Genomic DNA, 25,075 nt, shown 5'->3' with positions numbered 1-25,075 from the left:
GGGTGCCATCTTGGTGAATAGCTGCTACCCTGGCAGCTGCCATGACAGCCTGTTACTCCTGCCATCTATGGCCCACCAAGAAGTACCAGAAGCTGGTGGCTCCGAGACCCAGAGGCTCTGTGACTACAGTTCCCCAGGAGCCTCTCTGTAGAAAGCCAGAGTACATCTCCATCTTTGCTGTATGAGGGCAGCAAGAACCCACTCCTATCAAAACCAACCACTCAGATAGAGTCAGATGTATTAAGGACATTTCAGCGACTCCCGGATAGGCACTTGCAAATTAGTACAATGAAGGCTAGTCTGACCTTAGAGTAGGATTAAAGGCTGGCACAACATCAAGGGCCGAAGGGCCTGTACTGTACTGTTCCATATTCACTCACCATAACACCTCCAGAAATAACTCAACACTTGCACAGACCTTGCAATAACTTAAGGGGGTGAAAGATGCCTCACCTACAAGCTAGATGGTCTGTCCTTTAAACCAGGCTGGAGAGGGCTGTGCTGATTGGGATACACTACCTGAAAACATGACTAACACCCCCCCCCACTGACTCCACCATCGCCAAGGACCAGAGGTGGACAAATGGAGACATTCTACCACCAGGAACATAGTGGTTCAGACTACTGACATTCTCAAGCATTCTGCCCACTGCTTGGATCCCTGAGGTGCAGGATTGGGGGTGGGGGGAGCAGAGCGGTAGGCCTTGGCCAAGGTGGGCACAGTGGTGGGAGCATGGACAGTGTGAGAGAAGGTGGCAGTTTGTCCCCACACAGAGCCTCTGCCTATCCCATGGGGCAGCTTCTAATAATACCCTGTCAGAGGGTAAATTGCTGGACTGCTGTGGGTACTAGGGTGCCCTGTTTCAGCAATGAGAACCACACCCATGAGGGCAGCAGTTGGAATGGCCCAGCAGCAAACATGAAGCTTTGGACCTCAGTTTGTGCTGCAGCACTCCAGTGTTGAGGGGCAAGTGCTTATGCTGCACTGCAAACTGAGACATTGTCTATTAGATGTGGCACTAATGGTGCATCTGCAGCTCTGTAATGGAGTTGACATCATGCTGCATAGTGACACAGGTGCCTCACGGTGCCAGGAACCCAGGTTTGATTCCAGCCTTGGGTGACTGTCTTTTTGGAGTTTGCACAATGTGCCCTTGGCTGCATAGATTTCCTCTGGGTGCTCCAGTTTCCCTCTTTCGGTCAAAGTGCAAGTTTGGTGGATTGGCTGAACTAAACATTACCCTGTAGTATCCAGGGATGTCCAGGTTAGGTGTGATGTGGAGGTGTCGGTGTTGGACTGGGGTGGACAAAGTTAAAAATCACACAACACCAGGTTATAGTTCAACAGGTTTAATTGGAAGCAGTAGCTTTCCAAGCAGTGCTCCTTTGTCAGGTAGCTAGTGAGCCATTATTAAAAACCCCTTGCCAGATTATAGAGATGGGGTGGGACTTGGTGGGAGTCTCTTCACAGGATTGGTGCAGCCCTGATGGGCCCAATAGCCTATTTCGGCACTAGAGGGATTCTACGATTTTATGAAAGCGTGTATGTGGGAATTCTTCAAAAAAGGGGCTACAGCTTATCTTATAGCATTATATGTTAGTGATTCAGATTTCTTTCTTGCCATGATTAAAAACAGTTTGTTTACAATATGTAGTTATTGTTACTGAAATCAAACTGTGTACATTTTTAACCTGACTGAGACAATTCGGTAAAATTTGGTGGTTTGAGTTAAGTTGTTATTTGAGTTATTTGTGAAAAGTTTAGTAGTGGGGCTTTATGTCCAGCGCACTCCCCTTGCCTCCAGACCACACTGGAACCTCATCTTCACTTAGACACTTAAATTACTTACAGTGTGGAAACAGGCCTTTCAGCCCAACAAGTCCACACCGACCCACCGAAGCGCAACCCACCCAGACCCATTCCTCTACATTTACCCCTTCACCTAACCCTACGGGCAATTTAGTATGGCTAATTCACCTAACTTGCACATTTTTGGACTGTGGGAGGAAACTGGAGCACCCGGAGGAAACCCACGCAGACACGGGGAGAATGTGCAAACTCCCCACAGTCAATTACCTGAGGCGGGAATTGAACCCCCGGGTCTCTGGCGCTATGAGGCAGCAGTGCTAACCAGTGTGCCACCGTGCCACCCAGAAGTGACAGAAGGCTGGATCTGTCCCATTGACATCCTCACGCGAGGCTCTGTTGATGATGTCGTGTCTGACCTCACACACCCGTCAGCTGGCACATGAACTGCCCTTTCTCTTGATCTGGCTGCAGCCCACCTTCAGTTTTGGTGATTTACCACATGCACACCTCAGGATCTGTACCGCCTAGTGAAGTTTTCCCGTCAGTTATCTCAGTTGGCAGCTGTGCGTGCGAACGGGTGACTGTGTATCTTCTTCGGGATCGTGCTGTCGTGCTCGAGTTTCCTTCCGAGGCTGCTGCGGCTGTGCAGGCTGCAGTTCCTTGGTGTCTGAATTAAGGCAAAAAAGGGAAGCTGCTGATAGACACTGAGAGATCGATGTGGCAGGAAACTGACAGGACGTGGGGTGGGGTGGAAAGCAAAAGGTCCATGATCACACCATCTGAGTGTAGACTTCGTGCCAGGTAGCAGGATTAGGTTTATTGTCACATGTGCTCTTGTATGTCTAGTGAGAAGTTTACAAAGTTGCCACTTACAGTGCCATCTTGGGGACAAAGGTATAGGATCTTAGGAATAAATCAGAAACATAAAGAAGTTAAAAAGTTCAGCATTACAGTTCTTCAAGCTGACCATGCCGGGCTGAGCTTCCAGATCGTGCTGAGCTCAACCTTAGACAACACAGGCGTTATGGCACCTTTATGGGCGGAATGCTGGCTTAGTGGTTAGCACTGCTGCCTCACAGTATCAGGGACCCAGGTTCAATTCCATCCACGGGCGACTGTCCGTGTGGAGTTCATTGAACGCTTTGCAGCACGGCTCACAGGTCGCACTCGGCTGAACACTGCAATAAGAGCTGAAAATGTGTTGCTGGAAAAGCGCAGCAGGTCAGGCAGCATCCAAGGAGCAGGAGAATCGATGTTTCGGGCACGAGCCCTTCTTCAGGAATGAGGAGAACGTGCCAAGCAGGCTAAGATAAAAGGAAGGGAGGAGGGACTTGGAGGAGGGGCATTGGAAATGCGATAGGTGGAAGGAGGTTAAGGTGAGGGTGATAGGCAGGACTGGGGGTGGGGGCGGAGAGGTCAGGAAGAAGATTGCAGGTTAGGAAGGTGGTGCTGAGTTCGAGGGTTGGGACTGAGACAAGGTGGGGGGAGGGGAAATTGAGGAAACTGGAGAAATCTGAGTTCATCCCTTGTGGTTGGAGGGTTCCTAGGCGGAAGATGAGCATTCCGAAAAGACCACTCCCTCCGTGACTCCCTTGTCAGGTCCACACCCCCCACCAACCCAACCTCTACTTCCGGCACCTTCCCCTGCAACCACAAGAAATGCAAAACTTGCACCCACACCTCACCCCCTTACTTCCCTCCAAGGCCCCAAGGGATCCTTCCATATCCGCCACAAATTCACCTGCACCTCCACACACGTCATTTACTGCATCTGCTGCACCCGATGTGGGCTCCACTATATTAGGGAGACAGGCCGCCTACTTGCGGAACGTTTCAGAGAACACCTCTGGGACACCCGGACCAACCAACCCAACCACCCCGTGGCTCAACACTTCAACTCCCCCTCCCATTCCACCAAGGACATGCAGGTCCTTGGCCTCCTCCACCGCCAAACCATAGCAACACGACGGCTGGAGGAAGAGCGCCTCATCTTCCACCTAGGAACCCTCCAACCACAAGGAGGGTTTTAAATCTTTCTCCTCTCACCTTAAAAATATGCCATCTAGTTTTGAACTCCCTAACCCTTGTCAAGACAAGATCCTTGTCATTAACCTTATCTATATCCCCCATGATTTTACAAGGGATGAACTCAGATTTCTCCAGTTTCCTCATTCCCCCTCCCCTCACCTTGTCTCCCTACGAACTCAGCACCACCTTCCTAACCTGCAATCTTTTTCCTGACCTCTCCGCCCCCACCCCCACTCTGGCCTATCACCCTCACCTTAAGCTCCTTCCACCTATCGCATTTCCAACCCCTCTCCCCCAAGTCCCTCCTCCCTACCTTTTATCTTAGCCTGCTTGGCACACTCTCCTCATGCCCGAAACGTCGATTCTCCTGCTCCTTGGATGCTGCCTGACCTGCTGCGTTTATCCTGCAACACATTTTCAGCTCTTATCTCCAGCATCTGCAGTCCTCACTTTCTCCTAGAACACTGCAATAAGAGGCCAGCACAAATCTTGCTCACTGTCTACCTGAACGGAATTAAGCATGTGACCCCTGAACCCATTTACAGGAGTGACTGAACTTTCAGCTAATACTCTCGAAATCACTAATAATGGTTTGTGAATAGATGCGAGCAACCTCTTAACACAGCATCTACTAAACAGTTGTGAACGCTCCCTTCACACCTCAACTGTTGTAAATAGTAGGGGGAGGAAGACAAGACTCTTTGATCAGATAGCCGTACCTGGGCTTGTCAGTTTTTAGCAGGGCTCGAGATGTGGTGGTTTCCTTCCTGCGGTAGGAGGGAGATGCCTGTGTGCCAGCCGCCCACTTTCCAGTAACACCTATTCCCTAATCAGTGATAAAATGACAAAATAAACCCCATTGAATATATAATAATAAGCAAGGGATAACCAATGCTTTATTATTCAAGGTAATGAATTTTGGCAGGGTAAAAACAATGACTGCAGATGCTGGAAGGGCTTTTGCCCGAAAGGTCGATTTTACTGCTCCTCGGATGCTGCCTGAACTGCTGTGCTCTCCCAGCACCACTAATCCAGAAAATGAATTTTGGCAGTCAAATGCTTCCTCTCATTGTCACTTTTATCTTGTACATTAATTTATGTTGACTTACTCTGACGTCTCCCTGCAACGATCCCATTTGGGTAACCTGCTCCCAACCGCCAATGCTACTCTGTAAGTGAGCACACTGAGCTATCCATTTTCCCACAACTGAACAGTCATTGCGTTACTCCCCGTCTCAGTGTAAGAAGTCCAATAGTGTGATGAATCACAAACATTAACAGGTCACCAAAAACTCCACAGGCTATACATAATAACTGCAAAAATACACTAGAGGCAAAGTGCAAGCATTAAGAAACTGTCAAAGCAAAGACAAAAATGTAAAGAGGCTTTTACGTGAACAGAGACTAGATGTTTCCCTTGAGGATGAAGTCTTTACTGCAGGTAGCTTTAGCCAATGAGATCTGGACTTACTTATAGACATAATGAATTGATCGGAGATGTAGTAATATTGGGGCCACTTCAATTGTATCAGCACAGCAGCAGAAGTAGACGCCTTTACGCCTCAAATGTCTACCACTAATGAGATCAGGTCAGCTCCACTCCATACAACCTTTGTCACACCTCTTGACCTGTGTAAGAACAGACCCTTCAGACCAACCCTTCAAACTAAACTAACCCCATCTGCCTGTTCCTCTAAACCTTTCCCATTCATGAACTTATCCAAATGTCTTTTAAATGTTGTAACTGTACCCACATCCACCATTTTCTCTAGCAGTTCAGCCTACACACGAACCACAAAAAAAACTCCCCCTCATGTCCGTTTTAAATCTTTCTCCTCTCACCTTAAAAATATGCCATCTAGTTTTGAACTCCCTCACCCGAGGGAAAAGATCCTTGTCATTAACCTTATCTATATCCCTCATGATTTTATAAACCTCAATAAGGTCATCCCTCAACCTTCTACATTGTAGTGAAAAAAATTCCAGTCTTTCCAGTCTATTTTTGTGTCTCAAACCCTCCATCCCTGGCAACATCCTGGTAAATCTTTCTGAACCCCTTCCAGTTTAAAAATATCCTTCTTATGGCAGGATGACCAGAACTGCACAAAGTCTATCAATTTCTGATATGAAGTTAACAATTCCAAACTGCTTCTAACAAGGGCACGTGGAAACATTTCCTAATTTCATTCATAAAAAGCCTGACTATACTTTTCGCCTTTGGGGAATGGAGGACATGATGACAATCAGTGGAAATAGGCCCTCAATGCCCTGCTTTCATCCTGTTCTGGAGTGCTACCCAGTGAAATGTGTATGAGAGTGTCAAGAATAAGCTGGAGAAGTATGGATGATGATGCCTATAACTACCACACGCTGTCAGGGTGAACACAAACAAGTTAACCTTCACAAGACGGGATGGCAGTCAACAGAGAAGAGAAATGAGAAACCATGAGTATTAAGGAAATCCATCGCGTAGCAACCTTTATATTACTGTGAATTAAGATACTCTTCTGAAAAATGAAGTGCAAAGGAATTTAAAAAAATGTCGAAAAGTCCCCAACTGAAGGAAGTGAGCAACTGAAATTTAAATTATGCAAATTCATAACATTTTTTTCCAAATTTCATGACTGCTGTCCAATTCATCAATTTACAATAAAAGACACTGGGGCATTTTAAAAAAATTCATTCAAGGAATGTGGGCGTTGTTGGCTGGGCAGTATTTACTGAGCGTCCCTTGTTGCCTTTCCGAAGGCGGTGGTGAGCTGCCTTTTTGAACCGCTGCAGTGCACATGTTGTAGGTGGATTCACAATGCAGTTAGGAAGGAAAACCCAGCAACACTGAAGGAACAGTGATACATTTCCAAGTCTTGATGACGAGTGGCTTGGAGGGGCTTTTGCAGATGGTGCTGTATCTGCCGTACGTATCCATGTATCTGCTGCCTTTGTTTTTCGAGATGGAAGTGGTCTTGATTTTGAAAGATGCTGTCTAGAAAGCCTTGGTGAATTTCTGCAGTGCATCACCACCTAATGAGAACACAGCTATCTTAAGGCCCAGTATGCCCCATAATAAAATGTCCTTAACAGTTTACCTACAGCACATGGACTTCAGTGGTACAGGAAGGCAGCTCACCAGCAACTTGTCAAGGGCAACTAAGGACATGCAGTAAACACTGGCCTAGCCAGTGACACTCACATCCCATCAGTGAACAAACATTGTTTTAGAAAAAACGACAAAATCCGAGCACTGCTGCAGTAAAGATTTGAGGAACAAGGGAAGAGTCACAGAAACTTCTAGAAAGCAAATATTTTGTTCAGTCAACCAAGCCAGAACTGAGTGGCCCTACAGCATCAATTTGGATTGCAACTGTCAAGTTCTAGCTTGATGGGATGGTCAGTTGAAGTTTCACAAGGTGAATGAGGAAAGTTGCTGATAGATGTTTTGATTTTCATCTCAGGATGTGGCCGGTGGTGGCAAATCTGCTCATTATTTGACATCGTTTGCAGTCTTGAGAAGGTTGTCGGGGGGGGGGGCTGCACCCTCAGAAGTGCTGCACTGCAGATTGCATTATTATCGATTAAATGCTTTATATGGACTTGCAATAATTCAACTTTGCAATGATGTGGCGTCACAGACCTTATTGCAAAAAGATGCAATCTTAATGGATTTCAATGAGTGAACTGTACATTTTTGTTTTTGTCCATTCGTCATCAGTAATGTGGGCACCAATAACATTATAACAAAACTTGCATTGATCTTTTCATCGTAAATAAATGCCCTAAATTACTTCGTGGATAAGTTTAAAGAAAACAAATGCAACAGGAACAAAGAAATTAAGAAAGATGACTGAAATCTGAATTGAAGACAAGGTTTTTGAGGAGATTTGTTTTAAAGGAACTGGAGGGAGAGATGTGGAGATGTTGAGTTATAGTTCCACAAATTAGGCTAAAGAACACTTGAATACTTTACTACAAATGGTGAGATCGGGGATAAGGGACGCACAGGAGCTTGAAGTCAGAAGAAGAGCATTCTCTTGAAGAAATTAGGAGAAATACTGCAGTCAGTGCTATGGAGAATGAGATGCTGGTTTATTTCAACACTGACTTGGGTAATAGGCAAACCTAACTTCTTATGAGGGAAAGAGTCGAGAGTGTGTTGCTGGAACACACTCTTGACTCTGGTCTCCAGCATCTGCAGACCTCAGTCTCTCCTTACGAAGGAAGGGTTTAATGCAACCATGTTTTGGACAAGTCGAGGGTTAGACTAATTGGCCTGGGAACCTAATGTCTTTTAGCTGTAACTAGCATGGTGTCCAAGCGGAAGACTATTCTACACATCATCACATTTAAAACAGAATCAAATATTTACAATTGTCTGATCAAAATAACATTAGTGATCATTACACGCAATAGAATTACGAGTGAACACTGTGACTGTGGTTCGAGATCTGTTAATGTCTGTAATTGCTAAAGCACATTTGCAATTAACGTGAGTGTAGTCTCTGTACAAGACACATTTAATTGCCTCAGCAGTAAAGCTGTAAGAAAGGACATTTCTTTTGGCTGGGTGTTGTGTTGTTTTTGAGAAACTCAAATTGAATTTTATGCCCATGGTGGGTGCCATGTCACAGGTATCACTCCCTGCAGCTACCTGATGGCTCCTGCCACAGTTGTGTCTGTGAATTGGAAGGCCCATTGTATGAAAATTAACTTTACAGTGGCTGCTTGCAAGTTGGCTGACCCATTGGGGGGGGGGGGGGGAAGGCTTGGCAGAGGCACATGCTCTGGTAAGGGACAGGTATTGTGGTGGGCTATTTGGTATGCACCAAACTACAAAAAAGAAACTGCTATTTGCTCCAAAAAAGTTTTAAAGTAGAAATCTACTTGCAAACTGATTTGAATGCTGCTGTCAAGTCAAAAATTATTTTGTAAATCCCTGGCAAGCTCTTCTGGAAAATTGTCCAGAATTTACACAAAGATGCAAGACGAGTATATGTGCATATTGAAAGCTGGACAGACCATTACATGTCTTTGTTAAAAGAATGTTTTAATCCGTTTTAGGTGGCAGAGCAGGCTCAACTACTTTGCTGCTCCATTTTGATGCCTCATGATTTATGGGTGATTTTGTTTCCACTAACTTGCTTTCTGAGAAAGTTTAACCATGGTAGGGGATGATTAACAGTTCTGCGGAATGAAAGTGACTGTCCATAAGACTTGGGTATCTGTACTTTCCAGATCAACAGAAATGTTTTATCAACTGTTTGGGAAGCTTCATTTGCAAATGCTTCCTGTCAGCATGCTTTACTGCAGTGAAACCTGACTGCGCACCATGATGAATCATTTCAAAAACTTCATTTCATTTATCGTTCTCACAGGTGGCTTGGAAAGACACATGCTTATGGCCTTTCCCCACCCTTGCTTTTCACTTTATTTTATTTTCTAATGAAAAAAATATTCAACAGTTAAATGACTCATTAAATTGAAACCTTTACTCAAGCTAAAACACAAGTAACAGTTCAAAAAGTTTGCTTGAATCTTACTGTGCTTATACACTTTCTCAGGCTTGAGCGGAATGCTAAGTGTGCAATGACAAATAAGCTGTGGGGTCCTGATTAATGTGGTAAAGTAACAAAGGTCAAAGGACAGCAATCACAAAGAGCACGAGTGAGAAGGGGAACATGTGCTTAAAAATATCTGGAGACACTTGGCGTAGAGCTGGATTCTTGTTGAAAATTGTACAATAAGTGGCAACCGGATAGCTGATCCACGATCACCCTACCTGGCCTAGACACCATCGTCAAGAAACGTATCCCTATCCTTAACGTAGTTCAAGTTAGCTAACTCAGTCGGATCAAAACGGTGTGCCCCCTTAGATGCTGCCTCTGCCATTCATCAAACTGCCACAAACCACCAAACCAGTGTCAAACACATTCTCAGCCAAATTCAGTCTCCCTCCTCCAAGGACTGCAAATATGGTCAAACACATCTCTGAACTGGAGCTAAATACCCTTCAGTGGCAGCTGGGGTTACAGATGGCACCATATACTGATCACCTCTAGTTTCTAATTTACTCAAGCTTTTTCGAAAGACGATGCTTCTGGAACAAGACAAGTAAGATTCTTGTTATTACAGGAGAAAACTTCTCATTTCTCCGCCTCTTCTCCCATTAGGAATATTCTGGGGAGTGACCAAAGAATCAACAAGAACAACTTGCGACTTTATATCTCAAAGAGCTTCATTGCAGCAACTGTTTGGATGACCTCAAGTGTTTAGAGAGGGCAAGGTGGTTGTACAGCACTAAAATCTAAATGCAACAAGGGTTGATGACAATAGTAGCAGCAGACGAGATGAGGAAGGAGTAGCTATGATTCATTTTATGCAAGTGGAAGTAGGTTTAGGGGGGATATGGAACCTTAGCTCAGGGTCAAACAGCCAATTAAAGATGCAAGCAAAGGTCAAGTTCAGACGCAGCCAAGGAAAAGAGTGGAATTGGTGAATCAGATAGACTATTTGTGGACACAACTATAGACAGCAGCCAGTGACAGCAGATTCTTTCCTGTTCACTGTTTCTATTAAAACCAGAAGTATGGTGTGCAAACACAAACATTGATGCACACTGTCAACAATAAATTATAAAGGACTTAAACATTCTATATTGTTCTTCAAAGTAACAGCATACAGTGTGGCAACCTGTCAAAAAATTAAGAAATAAGGCATACGCTGTTATATACAACTCTAACTGTAGGAAGCCCTTCTCTGTTACTGGTCAACAAAACTGTTATTTTCCATGTTGTAGACAGTACACTACATTGCATTAATTTCCCCTTCTTTAATGCTTCTGTTACTTTCATTCAGAGAATTCCAAAATTGAAATGAAGCTGTTTTAAATTAAAAGGACAAACATTTGCAAACATTAAAATTTCGCTACAAGACTGGCTTATGTACTGCTTTTTTGCTTTTAGAAATATTCAGGACTAGCCCAAACTAAAATTTTAGAAACCTCCAATACTGAGCAGGCAGTTCACTCACGTCAATGTTTGTTTGCCGAATTTTCAAACAGTGAAATTTGAGAAAAACACAAAAGGCATGTCACTGCTGACCCAATTTGTACTCGCCATTATTTTGAATTGTCTGTCGACTAATCTCATTCAGATTGATCCAGTCATGCATTAAATAAACATAAGTGAGTAAACGTCCTACTCTGGAAGGGTAGCCCGATTGTCGCATTTCTATCATAGCGCAGTCAATGCAGCCTCTTCACTTCGGTGGAATCACTACACCATAAATCAATGCATAAATCAACCTTGCGTCCAAGTGACAGGGATTCCTCAAATGGCAGAACATTGCACGAAAGACTTTTACTGGCCTCAGTGAGACTATTGTTTAATCATTCACAGGATGAGGATGTCACCGGATAGGCCAGCATTTATTGCCCATGCCTAATTGCTCAGAGGGCAGCTAAGAGTCAACCACATTGCTGTGGGTCTGAAGTCACATGTAGATGAGACCAGGTAAGGATGGCAGTTTCCCTCTTTGACGGCCATTACATAGAACATAGAATGTTACGGCGCAGTACTGGCCCTTCGGCCCTCGATGGCTCCACAGGTCGGTGCAACAATCTGAAGCCCATCTATCCGACACTATTCCATTTTCATCCATATGTTTATCCAATGACCATTTAAATTCACTTAAAGTTGGCGAGTCTACTATCGTTGCAGGCAGTGCGTTCCATACCCCTACTACTCTGAGTGGAGAAACTACCTCTGACATCTCTCCTATATCGATCATACCTCAGTTTAAAGCTATGTCCCCTCATGCTAGCCATCACCATCTAAGCAAATGGGTCTCACTATCCACCCTAACGAACTCTCTGATTATCTTATATGTCTCAATTAAGTCACCTCTCAACTTTCTTCTAACGAAAACAGCCTCAAATTCCTCAGCCTTTCCTCATAAGACCTTCCCTCCATAACAGGCAACATCCAAATAAATCTCCTCTGAACCATCTCCAAAGCTTCCACATCTTTCCTATAATGTGGAGGCCGGAACTGTACACAATACTTCAACCGCAGCCGCACCAGAGTTTTGTACAGCTGCAACATGATCTCAAGGCTCTGCAACTGAATCGCTCTACCAATAAAAGCTAACAAACTATATACCTTCTTAACCCTATCAACCTGGGTGGCAACTTTCAGGAATCTATTTACATGAACACTGATATCTCTCTGCACTACCAACAATCTTACCATTAGCCCATGGTAACTCTATTCCTGTTGCTCCTTCCAAAGTGAATCACCTCACTTTTCTGCATTAAACTCCATTTGCCACCTTTCTGCAGCTTATCCATGTCCCTCTATATCCTGCAACATCCTTCGACACTATTCATAACTCCACTGACCTTAGCGTCATCCGCAAATTTACCAACCCATCCTTCTATGCCCTCATCCAGGTCATTTATAAAAATGACAAACAGCAATGGCCCCAAAACAAATCCTTGCAGTACACCACTAGTAACTGAAACCCAGGATGAACATTTTCCACCAAACACCACCCTCTGTCTTCTTTCGGCTAGCCAATTTTAGATCCAAACCACTAAATCAATCCCATGCCTCTATATTTTGTGCAATAGCCGACGGTGGGGAACCTATCAAACGCCTTACTGAAATCTATATACTCCACATCTACCACTTTACCTTCATCCACCTGTTTGGTCACCATCTGAAAGAACTCAATAAGGTTTCTGAGGCATGACCTACACTTCACAAAACTGTTGACTATCCCTAATCAACTTATTCCTTTCTAGATTATTATAAATCCAATCTCTTATAACCTTTTCCAACACTTTACCCACAACAGAAGTAAGGCTCACTGATCTATTATTACTAGGGTTGTCTCTACTCCCCTTCTTGAATAAGGGGACAGTTGCTATTCTCCAGTCTTCTGGCACTATTCCTGTAGGCAAGGGCAACATAAAGATCAAAGCCAAAGGCTCTGTAATCTCCTCCCTGGCTTCGCAGAGAATCCTAGGATAAATCCCATCCGACCCAGGGGATTTATCTATTTTCACACTTTCTCCCTGTGAACCTCAATCCCATCTAATCCAGGAGCCTATATCTCACTGTTAGTAGGCCAGATGAGTTTTTCCGACAATTGTCACTGGATTCAAGGTCATTAGACTCGTAATTCCAGATATTTACTGAATTCTGATTGCACCATCTGCCATGTTGGGATTTGAATCCAGGTCACCAGAACATTACCTGGGTAATCAGGGAAATGTTGACAAAGCAGAAAATTAAAGGCGAGATGATCACGTTCATGAGAATAGAGAAGGTTAAGCAGAGAGGTCCTGAAGACACCCAGCTTTTGATGATGTGAATTGGCAATATAGTACTGCAACTGGCCAGCAGTAATCTGGGAGTCATGAATTTAACGTGGTCAGTAAAACAGAAGGCTAGAGGTTCTTTTCTAAACCAAAACATAAAAGACTGTTAAGGCAAGGAATCTGAGAGGGTGAGATTGAATACTGTGACAGCTTTGGACAGGCAATTGGGTAAATATTTGAAAATAGTTGCTTCAGCTGCATATTACTGTCTGTACTCCCCAAATTTTGGTATGGATGATGCTAGATAAACCAGATATGACTTGCTGAGATGGTCGTCTTGATAATAAAAACTTCTAAATGGCAATGATCTAAAGTTGAGTCTAAAAGATGGGGCTGTGACTATTTGTTTTGGCAGCTTGTCCCATTGTAGGAAGTGAGTGTACTGATACACTGCCTCGGACAGAGATAATATTTGCAGTGTGTGTGGATGACTTTTGTCCTTTTTTCATTGCCAGAGGGCATGGGGCTCTTGTTCCCCATCAGTCCATTCCACATTTTATACAACATGGGCGGTCTTTTTCTCACCATTCTTTGCTGCAGTGTTTCACGTTCCAAACTCAACAAGATTCCTTTGACAGTACCTTCCAAACCTGAAACCTCTACTAACTAGAATAACAAGGATACACGGGAACACCAGCACCTGGAAGCTCCCCCTCCAAGCCATTCACCATCCCGATTTGGAATTATATTGTTGTTCTTTTATTGTCATTGAGTCAAAATCATGGAACTCCCTTTATAACAGCACTGTTGGGACCACTACACACCAAGGAATGCAGTGTTTTAGGGGAGTATCTCACCAACATCTTCTCCAGGGTAATTAGAGATCGGCAAATTAACCACAGACACACACATCACATGAATGAATAGAAAATGAATAAGAAAAATCTTTAGTCATAGATGTGATACTGGTATTTGTCCCATGCTATTTTAGTAGGCAGAAGCAACCTTATTGAGACATTGACAGATTACTTGCTGAAAGGATGTCTCCCCTTGTGGAGCAGTCTAGAACTAACAGCAACAATATAAATATAAGGTCTTTCTGATAGGGATAAGAAGAATTTTATTTGACTTTCATGAGGTTGAGAGGTTTAGAAATTCACTTCCCCAGAGAGCAGTGGAGGCAAAGGAAGTGGGAGTCAAAGAGGATCAGTGGTGGGCAGGAATATAGATTTGAAGCCATAATCACATCAGTTGTAATTTAATTGAAAGATGTGCCAGACTCAAGGGCTTTAGATTAGATTAGATTACTTTACAGTGTGGAAACAGGCCCTTCGGCCCAACAAGTCCACACCAACCCACCCATACCCCTACATTTACCCCTTCACCTAACACTACGGACAATTTAGCATGGCCAATTCACCTAACCTGCACATCTTTGGACTGTGGGAGGAAACCGGAGCACCCGGAGGAAACCCGCGCAGACACGGGGAGAATGTGCAAACTCCACACAGTCAGTCGCCTGAGGCAGGAAATGAACCCGGGTCTCTGGCGCTGTGAGGCAGCAGTGCTAACCACTGTGCCACCGTGCCGCCCACACTGTGCCACCGTGCCGCTTGAATGGCCTACCCCTAATTTGTGCGCTCATATGAATCGCAGATTACACCTTTGGATTCCTTCAGTTTTATTGATATCCCTCACTGTAAAAGATCCTATGGATAACTTCAGTACTCCAAAAATTGGATAAAGAAATGGAGCCTAAGGTATAATTGGTTTTGTTGCAGTGCTAAGTATTTGGTATACATATCTAAGAAACCTATTTGTTTTGGATATTACTTTTATTAATAATTCTGTTTAATAGAAATGACATTCAACCTAAAGAGCGTCTCGAACATTGTTTTGGGAAACATTTTTGTATTAAAATTAAACATGCACATCTCTACAGGGTTGCCATTTTTCACATATGGTTGCCCTAATGCCCTGTCAAAAGCATTATTTATCCATCTAAGAAAGGTCTAGCAGCTTCGCAACTTCAGTGAATGACGTAGGACAATGATAGAGGTTCCTACGGTTATACAGACTGACAAGCTCAGTCCCCTCTCAGAGCTACTGTCAGCCATGGTATAGAACTTCTTTATACTTTTTATTTTCCAGTAAGTGGGAGACCACGGTGTTCCATAAACAAATTCCTGGGAGATTTTAAGCGCAATAGCCTGAGGTGACCTGGTTTAAGGATAACTGGCACAGTTTGAACACAAATCTCTACAATTCCATACAATTACAACTAATTGCCAAAAACAAACAGCAAAAAATAATCAGTTCCTTAACATGATTGCTAATGCTCCCTTGTGAAAGAAGTTTTCTCTTTCATGTGCATACTGACATATCATAGCTTGAAAATCCCAAAAGCCACCAATTAAAGAGGACAGTTTCACTTCCGTCCATTGCAATGCTTGAGTGTTCATTCAGACCCATTTAACTCCATCATTGCAGAAATCACTGAATTTAACATCACTTTGATATTGCAACAGTCTCTTTACATTTCAATGCTCTTCACAGATTGAAAAAACTTACTTCTGTACTCCATTCTTTCTGCAAAGCCACACACATATGGACTCATCCATCCTGCATCCACTTTGTTGAAATTAAAACTCAAGATACAATTCTGAATTAGGCAAAATCTTGGCTGACAAATCAAATGGTATGGGCATCACTTTACAGTGAACCATTCCCGCATTACCAGCCTAATTATGCCAGCAACTATCTTATGAACGAAAGATCATATTGCAGGCAAGCAGAAAAAACCTCCCTGCACATCACTGGGATCGAGGTTGCTGTAATCTGAAAAGCGATGAGTGACATAGAGGATGCAATGACTTGGTCTTCCATTTCTTGCCACTGAGAATTTCCTTAAGGAAGTCAGAAGCACCTTCTGCCTCAGGTCATAAGAGTCATAGAGATGTACAACACGGAAACAGACCCTTCGGTCCAACTCATCCATGCTGACCAGATATCCCAACCCAATCTAGTCCCACCTGCCAGTATACCCAGCCCATATTCCTCCAAACCCTTCCTATTCATATACCCATCCCGATGCCTTTTAAATGTTGCAATTGTTCCAGCCTCCACCACTTCCTCTGGCAGCTCATTCCATACATGTACCACTCTCTGTGTGAAATGTTGCCCCTTAGGTCTCTTTTATATCTTTCCCCTCGCACCCTAAACCTATGCCATCTAGTTCTGGACTCCCCCACCCTAGGGAAGAGACTTTGTCTATTTACCCTATCCATGCCCCTCATGATTTTATAGACCTCTATAAGGTCACCCCTCAGCCTCCGACGCTCCAGGGAAAACAGCCCTAGCCTCTCCCTATAGCTCAAACCATCCAACCTTGGCAACATGCTTGTAAATCTTTTCTGAACCTTTTCAACTTTCACAACATCCTTCCAATAAGGAGACCAGAATTGCACGCAATATTACCAAAGTGTCCTAACCAATGTCCTGTACAGCCGCAACTTGCTGGAGGATTCCCAATACAGGGAGAGTGGGATGGAGTTCCTACCTCAATCATGTGGGAATGGTTTAAGAAAATAATTCATCGGCCTTAGCAGCAAAGTAGAAAAATCTTGCTATGAATTTTCATTAATAAAGTTTACAAAGCATGTGCTCCTTGTACCTTGTTTTCAATCCCAGGTTTATAAATAATTAGCACAAAGGAAAGCTCATTTAATTTGCCTGGCTGATGCATGCACATGTTCTCCTCAAATCCGCTCTGGGCTATATGGTGACATTTGGGTATTGCTGTACATCACTCTAACAAATACATCCTCCAAGTTCTCAGCATAAAGTAGTTCGTAATAACCGTGAGAAATCAGTGATGTGGATGCTTGCCAAACATGAGAGTTCTGGCATGTAGATATTTTGATTTATATTAACAATCTGGACTTGGATCCACCGGGCATTATTTCAAAGTTTACAAAAGACACAAAAACTTTTGAGAAGTTTAAGGGGTGAGGAGATGGCAGCAGATTACAGGAGAGAGAGAGACAGACTGGTGAAGTGACTGATGACATTTAAGACAGGAAGGTGTATTTGCTGCATCTTCTAGGAAGGATGCGGAAAAGCAATGTAAATGAACTGAAACCACTTTGAAAGGGGTGAAGGAACAGAGAGACCTGGCAGTTTACATGGAAACCTTTGAAGGTGGCAAGTTTAGAAAAAAAAAATACAGGATCTTTGGCTTCATAAATAGAGGCACAGAGTACAAAAGCAAGCAAATAATGCTAAACCGAGATCAATCATGAGATAGTACTCCCTGTTGGGCCACTTTCCAATTCTGGGCATCATACATCAGGAAGGATGTCAAGACTTGAGTTTGTACAGAAGAAATTTACTGAAATGGTATCGAGGTGAAACTTTGGAGTACAGAAAAACAGGGGAAGATCCAGAGAACATTTAACAGAGGCATTCAAAAGCAAGGAAGGAAATAAAGAGAAATGGTCTCCTTTGGCTAAGAAATAATAATCAGGAGACATAGCTAAGAGGTAATTTGCAAAATAACCTGAGATAACATTTGGAGGTTTTTAAAACAGCGAATTATAATTATAATGATCTGAAAAGGATCATCTGATATGGTAATAGAAGTAGATTTAATAATAAGTGTTAAGGACCAAGTCTTTTTTATTTTTAGAGTCATAGAGATGTATAGCATGGAAACAGGTATCCCAACCCAATCTAGTCCCACCTGCCAGCAATCGACCCATATCTCTCCAAACCCTTGCTATTCATATACCCATCTAAATGCCTCTTAAATGTTGCAATTGTACCAGCCTCCGCCACTTACTCTGGCAATTTTTGTGTTTTAAAAATCTGGGGACTGCAATGAGAAAGAATGGTTTTAAAAACAATCAGTGTTTCAAATAGTGGCTGCAGTTTTGAAAGTAGGTAACTGGGTATCCATGACAGGCAATGTAAAACAATGTTTAAATAAGCAGTAATTGACATTCAGGTTAGAGATGATATAGGGCCAAAGATGTGCCCTGATGCAGCTCCTGTTGGCAACAAGAAGTTGATTGGTTTGTGAACTAGTGACAGTTTCGATGATGGAGACCTCTTGCTTGCCAAAATAGCTGCGTAGTTGATTCTCAGGTAGATGAGTAGCTTGGAGCTGTAAAGTTACAGAGATAGAGACAAAGAGATAAAAGTGTACAGACCTTCTCTTAGGCCAGAAGCTACATGTTCTTTGCAGTCAAAACCTCAATTTAAGTTTGAAGAAAACCAATTACCTTTTCTGCAGTAGTTGCTGAGTTGACATTGACAAATCAGAATCGTTTTCCAAGTGAGTCAGCCACTGTATACTTCTTACAAAGCAGCGGAAGCAGCTAGATAAAGGTTATTAAACGACAAAGGGTCTGGCCAACTGAAGGATCATCTCAACATTGGAACTGGGAAGCAAAGACCACTGAACTGACTTCCCATTTTTCTACCTTTGTCATTAATCTAATGTCCCTGTTTGTCTGTGCATGTATGTAAACGGGAGTTTACAAAAGGGATTAGAGTTTTCATTAGTGGTGTTATATGCTAATGGTTTATATCTGTTTACTTGTAGCAATGGTCAAATTACTTGTAATAAACAGTAATTCTTGCTTACAACAGAAATCTGATATGTGCTTTCTATCAGTCTTGGTCTGAACGTCAAATAAATTAGGGGACTGTGCATACTTTTAAAAAAAAAACTTTAATATTTGATATGACTCCAGAAATAACAGGGCTTGCGTTACCTGTGCGATCCTCATGGCTTCTAATAAAAGGTCAGAGCTCAAAAGCGGCAGATGTGGACCCAGAGTCTGTATTGATTTTAGAACTTGCCAATAGTTTTCAGTAGTTGAGGCTTCAGTCACATGCAAATTGTGATGCACCTGTTGTTGTGTGCTCAGCCTTCTCATTCAAATCCAGCTCAGCTCGAGATACCTCTCTATACTGTGCTGCTTCTTTTCATTCTAAAATTTGTGTAAGATATTGACCCAAAACATCTGAAGTGGAGCAATCGTCACTGATCCCCACTCCATTCCAATTTAAAAAAAATAAATTTCAGAGGGAGCTCTGCATTTCTGGCGCAAGCCACTGAACAGTGACTTCTCAAAAATGTAGATTGTGTCTTAAAGCAGAATCTATCACTGGTGTGCAAGATCATCCAAGGATTCTAAGCCCCGTCCTGTTTCTGGCACTAGCTGCTGTAATGCAGTAAGCGTCCCAAAGCCACTTTGTAAGGGGTCAAAGAGAAGGTCACAGTATAAGTGGGTATGCTGGTTGAGGAAGTAGGGCAGGAAGTGCTTGAGGGGTGTTTGAGTAGTAAGTGCATTGGTGAGGTAGTATTTGAGGTTGGGGAGATAGCTGGGTGGTTAGGAGGGTGATTCAAGTGAATAGTGGAGGGAAGGTTGGAAGGTCGGTGGGGTGACAGTTACCCATGTCAAACATTTCTTGCATAAATGAACTCTAACCTGAAGTCAGTGTTGGAGATGTTTTCAGAAGCATCCAGACAAAGGGTAAATTGCCCATCGGAAGTTTAAATTTCCAGCCAATCCCTGCACTGGAACTTGCGAAAGATTCAGATGCACATCTTTGGGGGTATCAATCTGGAAAACAGAAAATCTGAGACATAGCTTCTATGGGTGATGATAGATGCTGCTTACCTGATGGTAACAGAGGGAATTGCCCTCGAGCCCTACAGCAGTATCTCCACTGATGCATTAATAGTGAGACAGACTGGCCCCAAGCTGTGACTTGAGGCTTTGATTGGGATGGACAAATCAGAGATGGGAGTCATATAAACATATAAATTAGGAGATCCAGGCTATCCAGCCCTTGTTTCTCAAACGTTGTGGGCTGCTCCAACTGCTTGGAGTATGGGTAACTATAGACGTACAAAACATATACACATCTCGATAGGACACTGACACAGCATCTCCCATGCTGTGAAGATGACAGGAAGCTGACTCATATTTAATAGCACAGCAACCCTTTCATTAACAGGCAGTGGACCAGGAGTGCGGCAGATAGATCAATTATTCTGGATAATCAAGAGGTCCACTTAATCAATGTAAAGAAACTCTGCTCTGGCAGAACTGTGAAGAAAGAAATAAGAGTTAGCTCCTTGAGCCCAATGTGACTCTTCTTCAAAATTTTGGATGTCTTGTGAGTTTTGCCATTTGTCTGTTGTTTGTGAAAAGATCCCAACCTTCGCTACTTACTTTGTAAGTTTCGGATGTAGGGTAACGTTCAACTGGACAGTGCCCTTGCTAAGACATTCAGTTGTTACTGTGCCACTCCCTACCTTACCGTAATACTGGAGGACCTTTACTACATGCACTGCAGGTGTTTAAGAAGGAAACTCACCTTCTCAGGGCAACTACAGGCAAACAGATTTTTTTTAAACGAAAAGATTTACCACTGGTCTCCTTGAAGCAGCTAGCAACGCCCGAATCTAGAGTCAGTAAATGCAGCACACCTCAGTCACTGCTGGATAGCTATGCTCACCATCATAGAGATAATGGGTGCACTGTAGCAAGTTTAGATGGTGCGTTTCTGGTCATATCTCATGCCCTCTTCCATGCCACTACTGTCAAAAACAATTAAAAGCAATCCACTGACAATGAAACAGTGGTTACAAACAGATTTGGTACTGGCGCAAATGCCTTCAGATTTCAGCCTGGCTTCTTTGTGCCTTATTTCACCGAGATCAGGATCTCATGGGTGACAACAGCAATTCTGGTATGCTTCTCCTAAAAGAACAATGCCTCCATTGGTTCAAGCAGCACATATAGCTATAGATGCTATAACATACTGTCAGTTCAGCAAACTTCACAAGAGGGGTTCAGCAGTTAAGAACTGGACAAAGCCTTTGGCTCAGTGGGAAGCACGCCCGCTTCCCAACAAATGGATTGAGAGTTCCAGTCCTACCGTATAGGCCTGAGCTGAAATATCCACGCTGACGGTCCCTGTACAATACTGATGCAGTGCTGCACTGTCAGAGATGCTGCCTTTCACGAGGTGTTAAAATGAAGTGTTGTCTATTCCCAGAGTTGGATGCAAAAGATCTAACTCATAAATGAGAAAGGGAGTTCTCCCTGGTCAGCTGGTCAATATTTATCCCTCAACCAACACGACAAAAACGTACTTATCAGGTCATTTTGACGTTGTTTGCGGGAGTAGGCTGTCTGCAAATTGGCTGTTGTGTTTTCTACAAAACTGCACTTAAAAAACATATGTCATTGCTGGAAAGTTTTAGAATGCCCGAAATGCAAGTCAATCATTTTTCTTAAACTGTCAGCCAGCATTGCAAACATTTCACCAGTGAAATTTCACACTGCACAGAGTGGAGAGAAGAGAATTTCTGTTATAATACATTGGTTTCCAAATGAGGCTGGTCACAAATGCGCTGCTGCATGGTATACTGCATCAATTCTTGGAACTACAGAAAGGCTGTGAGCACAGGGTAGCTCTTGTGCCTGGTTTCAAAATGCACAAGACGTTGAGTTGCAAAGTCACAGACGTTCAAAATCACACCGTACTCATTCTAAAAGGGCAAAAATAAAAGAAGATATTATTACCAGAAAGAAGAATGGATCTTTCTAGCCACTTCAAACCACTGTTTTCCGGGGCGGTTAAACCACATTCAACTTGATACTACACAAATTAATCAGACCTTTACTCCCAAAATGCAGGCAAAGTTCTTTCAACGATGTGACCGCTTCAGATATTATTTCATTGTATCCAGTAGACCATACATTTTGTTTTAGTACAACCACTTGAACATTTGGAGACAAGGAATATCCAATCATCTGGTCTACATGAGCTATACTGCAGCTAACCATAAAGTGTAAATCAATGTTCCCCTTCATTTGCATATATTAAAGTTGCAGACACCAAGGGACAGATGCTTGTGTCCTGACTTGTAATTTAATCATTGATGATGCAACAGCACAACGAACAGCCATTTCCAAACTTCCAGGCCAAGTTCAAAACCGCAAATGACAAATACAGACAAATCAGAGCTCTCTGTTTCTCAGGCGAGATTACCCCTAAACAGACTTTTGTCTCGGTGATGAAATGCAGTCCATCCACGGACGTCGCACCTGGGCAATGGTAAACTGCCTGCAACCTTCAGTCTGGTTACATCATCGACAATCGCGAAACCAAAAGGTGTGCCGTTTCTCAATGCATCGGGTCAGTGTGGTTTCACAGCAGCGCCACTAGTGGCATAGCTGCAACCTGAGAATTGCAACTCGGTCACAACCTCAAGGAGGAGGGAAGTCTTGCATTTCCGTGGCACCGCTCACCAACACTCGAAAACACCATAAAGCCAACGATGCATTCCCCAAAACATGGTCACTATTGTAATGGCTGGGAACCATGATAGGTAAGTTGCATACCCAGTGAGGCTCTGTTGAACTAATTTCTCCACTGGAGGAACTATGTGTCTTTACAGGGCATCCAAAATAAGGAAATTAGAATCACACTTACATTTTGAAAGCCAAACTACTCCCAAATTAGTCATCTTTCATTTCTCTGTCCTAAAGGTTGATGGAAGGGCAGCATTATCACACTCAAGAATACTTTCCAAACAATACTCGATTCCATCAGACAGTCACACCTCCTGAATGAGCATTGGCTTTAGAAAAATGATTGCACTGGGGCAATGGTTCAGACACCACGCATCTCTCAAAATATCTCATTTCTTGCAATTTAACAAGCAGTCATCTATTTTTGTCTGGGAGGAGTGGAACAATATTTTGCGGACACTGGAAAATGCGAGGCTTTCTTATATTTTGTCAACTGGCAAAACGTAAGAGAGCACTTCAATCAGATTTCACTTTCATTATCTGCAAAATTGTAACTGCTTGCTGCCAAACAAAAATGGGGGGAAAAAAAGCAGCTTTCGAATGGCCATGAATAAGGAAGCAACTAGAAAACAAAAATTATCCATTGGTTGCAATCCTAAGAAAGTGCTGCTTCACTCAAACCAACTTCTGCCAAGCCAGCAGTACAGGTCACTTCCTGTGCAGAGCTAGTGTAGGTAATGATAGTAACGAAGACTGGTGAATTAATTGCAGCTGGGATACAATCAGTTGCCAGACCAGAGGGTCTTCTCACATCTTTAGAATTCTCCAGCTTGGACAGCAGCAGAGGCACAATTGGTGGCTACATTCAAGACTGAAATTGAAATCTTTTGATGCATCAGTAGAATCGAGGAATATGGAACTAGAACGGTCAAGTGGATGGACATTGATAGACATTAAACACAGGAGCAGATTCTAGGAACTGTTTAGTTTACTCCTGCTTGTATTTCTTACGCCCAGTCTAATGCTGCAGTTAATGACAGTAATCTGAATAAACTAAAATATGCTGAAGAGCCGGTCTCGAGGGCAGCACTGCAAAACAATCTACAATGAGTATCATAGGTACATAATGCATCCATTCACTGTTGTGACATCCAGCATATTCTCAAATACAAGCAGATTTTATGGTTAGCAGAGTCTACCATTGATGCACAGGACCCACCCAGGTTCTTTCACCAGTGGCTCAACCTTTCAGTCACCAATATCTCCAACAACAACTTGCATTTAACAGTGAAACAGTCCAAGATGGGAGTATTAGCAGCAAAACACAAAGATAATCAGCTGAACGGAGGTCATGCCAGGGCAGTACAGGAATAGTACTGGAAGCAAAAAGGGCATGGTTGAGGGCCTTACCAGATGAACTGTGACAGAGGTGGAATCAGGCACGGTCATGAGAATGGAATTGAGGGCTGTTGTGGCACAGTGGTAGTGAGTGTACCACTGAGCCAACAGGCCTGGATTCAAGTCCCACCTACTCCAGAGGTGTGTAATACCATCTTCCAATCAATCTGTTCAGAGATATCTATGAGGCAGTCTTTGTTTATACAGCACATTGTCAAACGCTCACTTGCATCTCAAACATTACACCAAGTCTGCAAAAATCCTGGCTTGGTTCACAGTTGCCACAGCAAGGAGGTGCAGCAGGTAGGGATGGGCTTCCTCCTCATCTTCCAACTCATAAATGACACTACTCACTTGTGCTGGGTGTGTATTCGGCACTCTTTGTCATTCTCTACTTCCTCAGATCTGGATGTCTTTTAGGCTGCAGTCAGATCAGAAATTAAACACTGGCTTTTGTTCTGAAGCGCTAACACGGTATTCCTGAACTGAGAGAGGGGTGCCATCGATTGCTAAGGAACTGAGATGGTGTATTATTTTCAGCAGTAGCAGTATGAAGCCAGTGATAGACATACGACAGATGTCAGAGGTAGGTTCTTTACTCAGAGAGTAGCAGGGACATGGAATACCCTGCCTGCAACAGTAATAGACTCAAAGTTTGGGAGAAGATTTGTAGCTCGGGTGCTCATTGTTGTGGTTCTGTTCGCCGAACTGGGAATTTGTGTTGCAGACGTTTCATCCCCTGTCTAGGTGACATCCTCAGTGCTTGGGAGCCTCCTGTGAAGCGCTTCTGTGATCTTTCCTCTGGCATTTGTAGTGGTTTGAATCTGTCGCTTCCGGTTGTCAGTTCCAGCTGTCTGTTGCAGTGGCCGGAATATTGGGTCCAGATTGACGTGCTTATTGATTGAATCTGTGGATGAGTGCCATTCCTCTAGGAATTCCCTGGCTGTTCTCTGTTTGGCTTGTCCTATAATAGTAGTGTTGTCCAGTCAAATTCATGTTGCTTGTCATCTGCGTGTGTGGCTACTAAGGCTCCTGAGTCTTATCCTGAGTCCTATCTCTGAGTCACTTATCTTCCTATCTCTGTCTCCAACCTCCTCTGGAGATTACAAAATACTAAGGCTCCTTAGTAGCCACACATGCAGATGACAAGCAACATGAATTTGACTGGGACAACATTACTATTAT

At 43.3% G+C, this 25,075-nt stretch overlaps 1 long non-coding RNA gene across 1 annotated transcript in view; it reads right to left on the bottom strand.

Annotated features, from left to right (window-relative positions):
• The window catches only part of LOC122549174 (uncharacterized), a 232,466-nt gene that overhangs the window by 16,910 nt on the left and 190,481 nt on the right, over positions 1 to 25,075 (bottom strand). The window contains exon 7 of the long non-coding RNA XR_015756971.1: positions 2,287 to 2,713. This is a non-coding gene — a long non-coding RNA (uncharacterized LOC122549174). The remainder of the gene's footprint in view (positions 1 to 2,286; positions 2,714 to 25,075) is intronic.

Source organism: Chiloscyllium plagiosum, unplaced genomic scaffold, assembly GCF_037043375.1.
Source record: "Chiloscyllium plagiosum isolate Xiang-an unplaced genomic scaffold, Cpla_swu_hap1 HiC_scaffold_4, whole genome shotgun sequence".
NCBI lineage: Eukaryota > Metazoa > Chordata > Chondrichthyes > Orectolobiformes > Hemiscylliidae > Chiloscyllium > Chiloscyllium plagiosum.
This window is presented reverse-complemented; position numbering and strand designations above follow the sequence as displayed.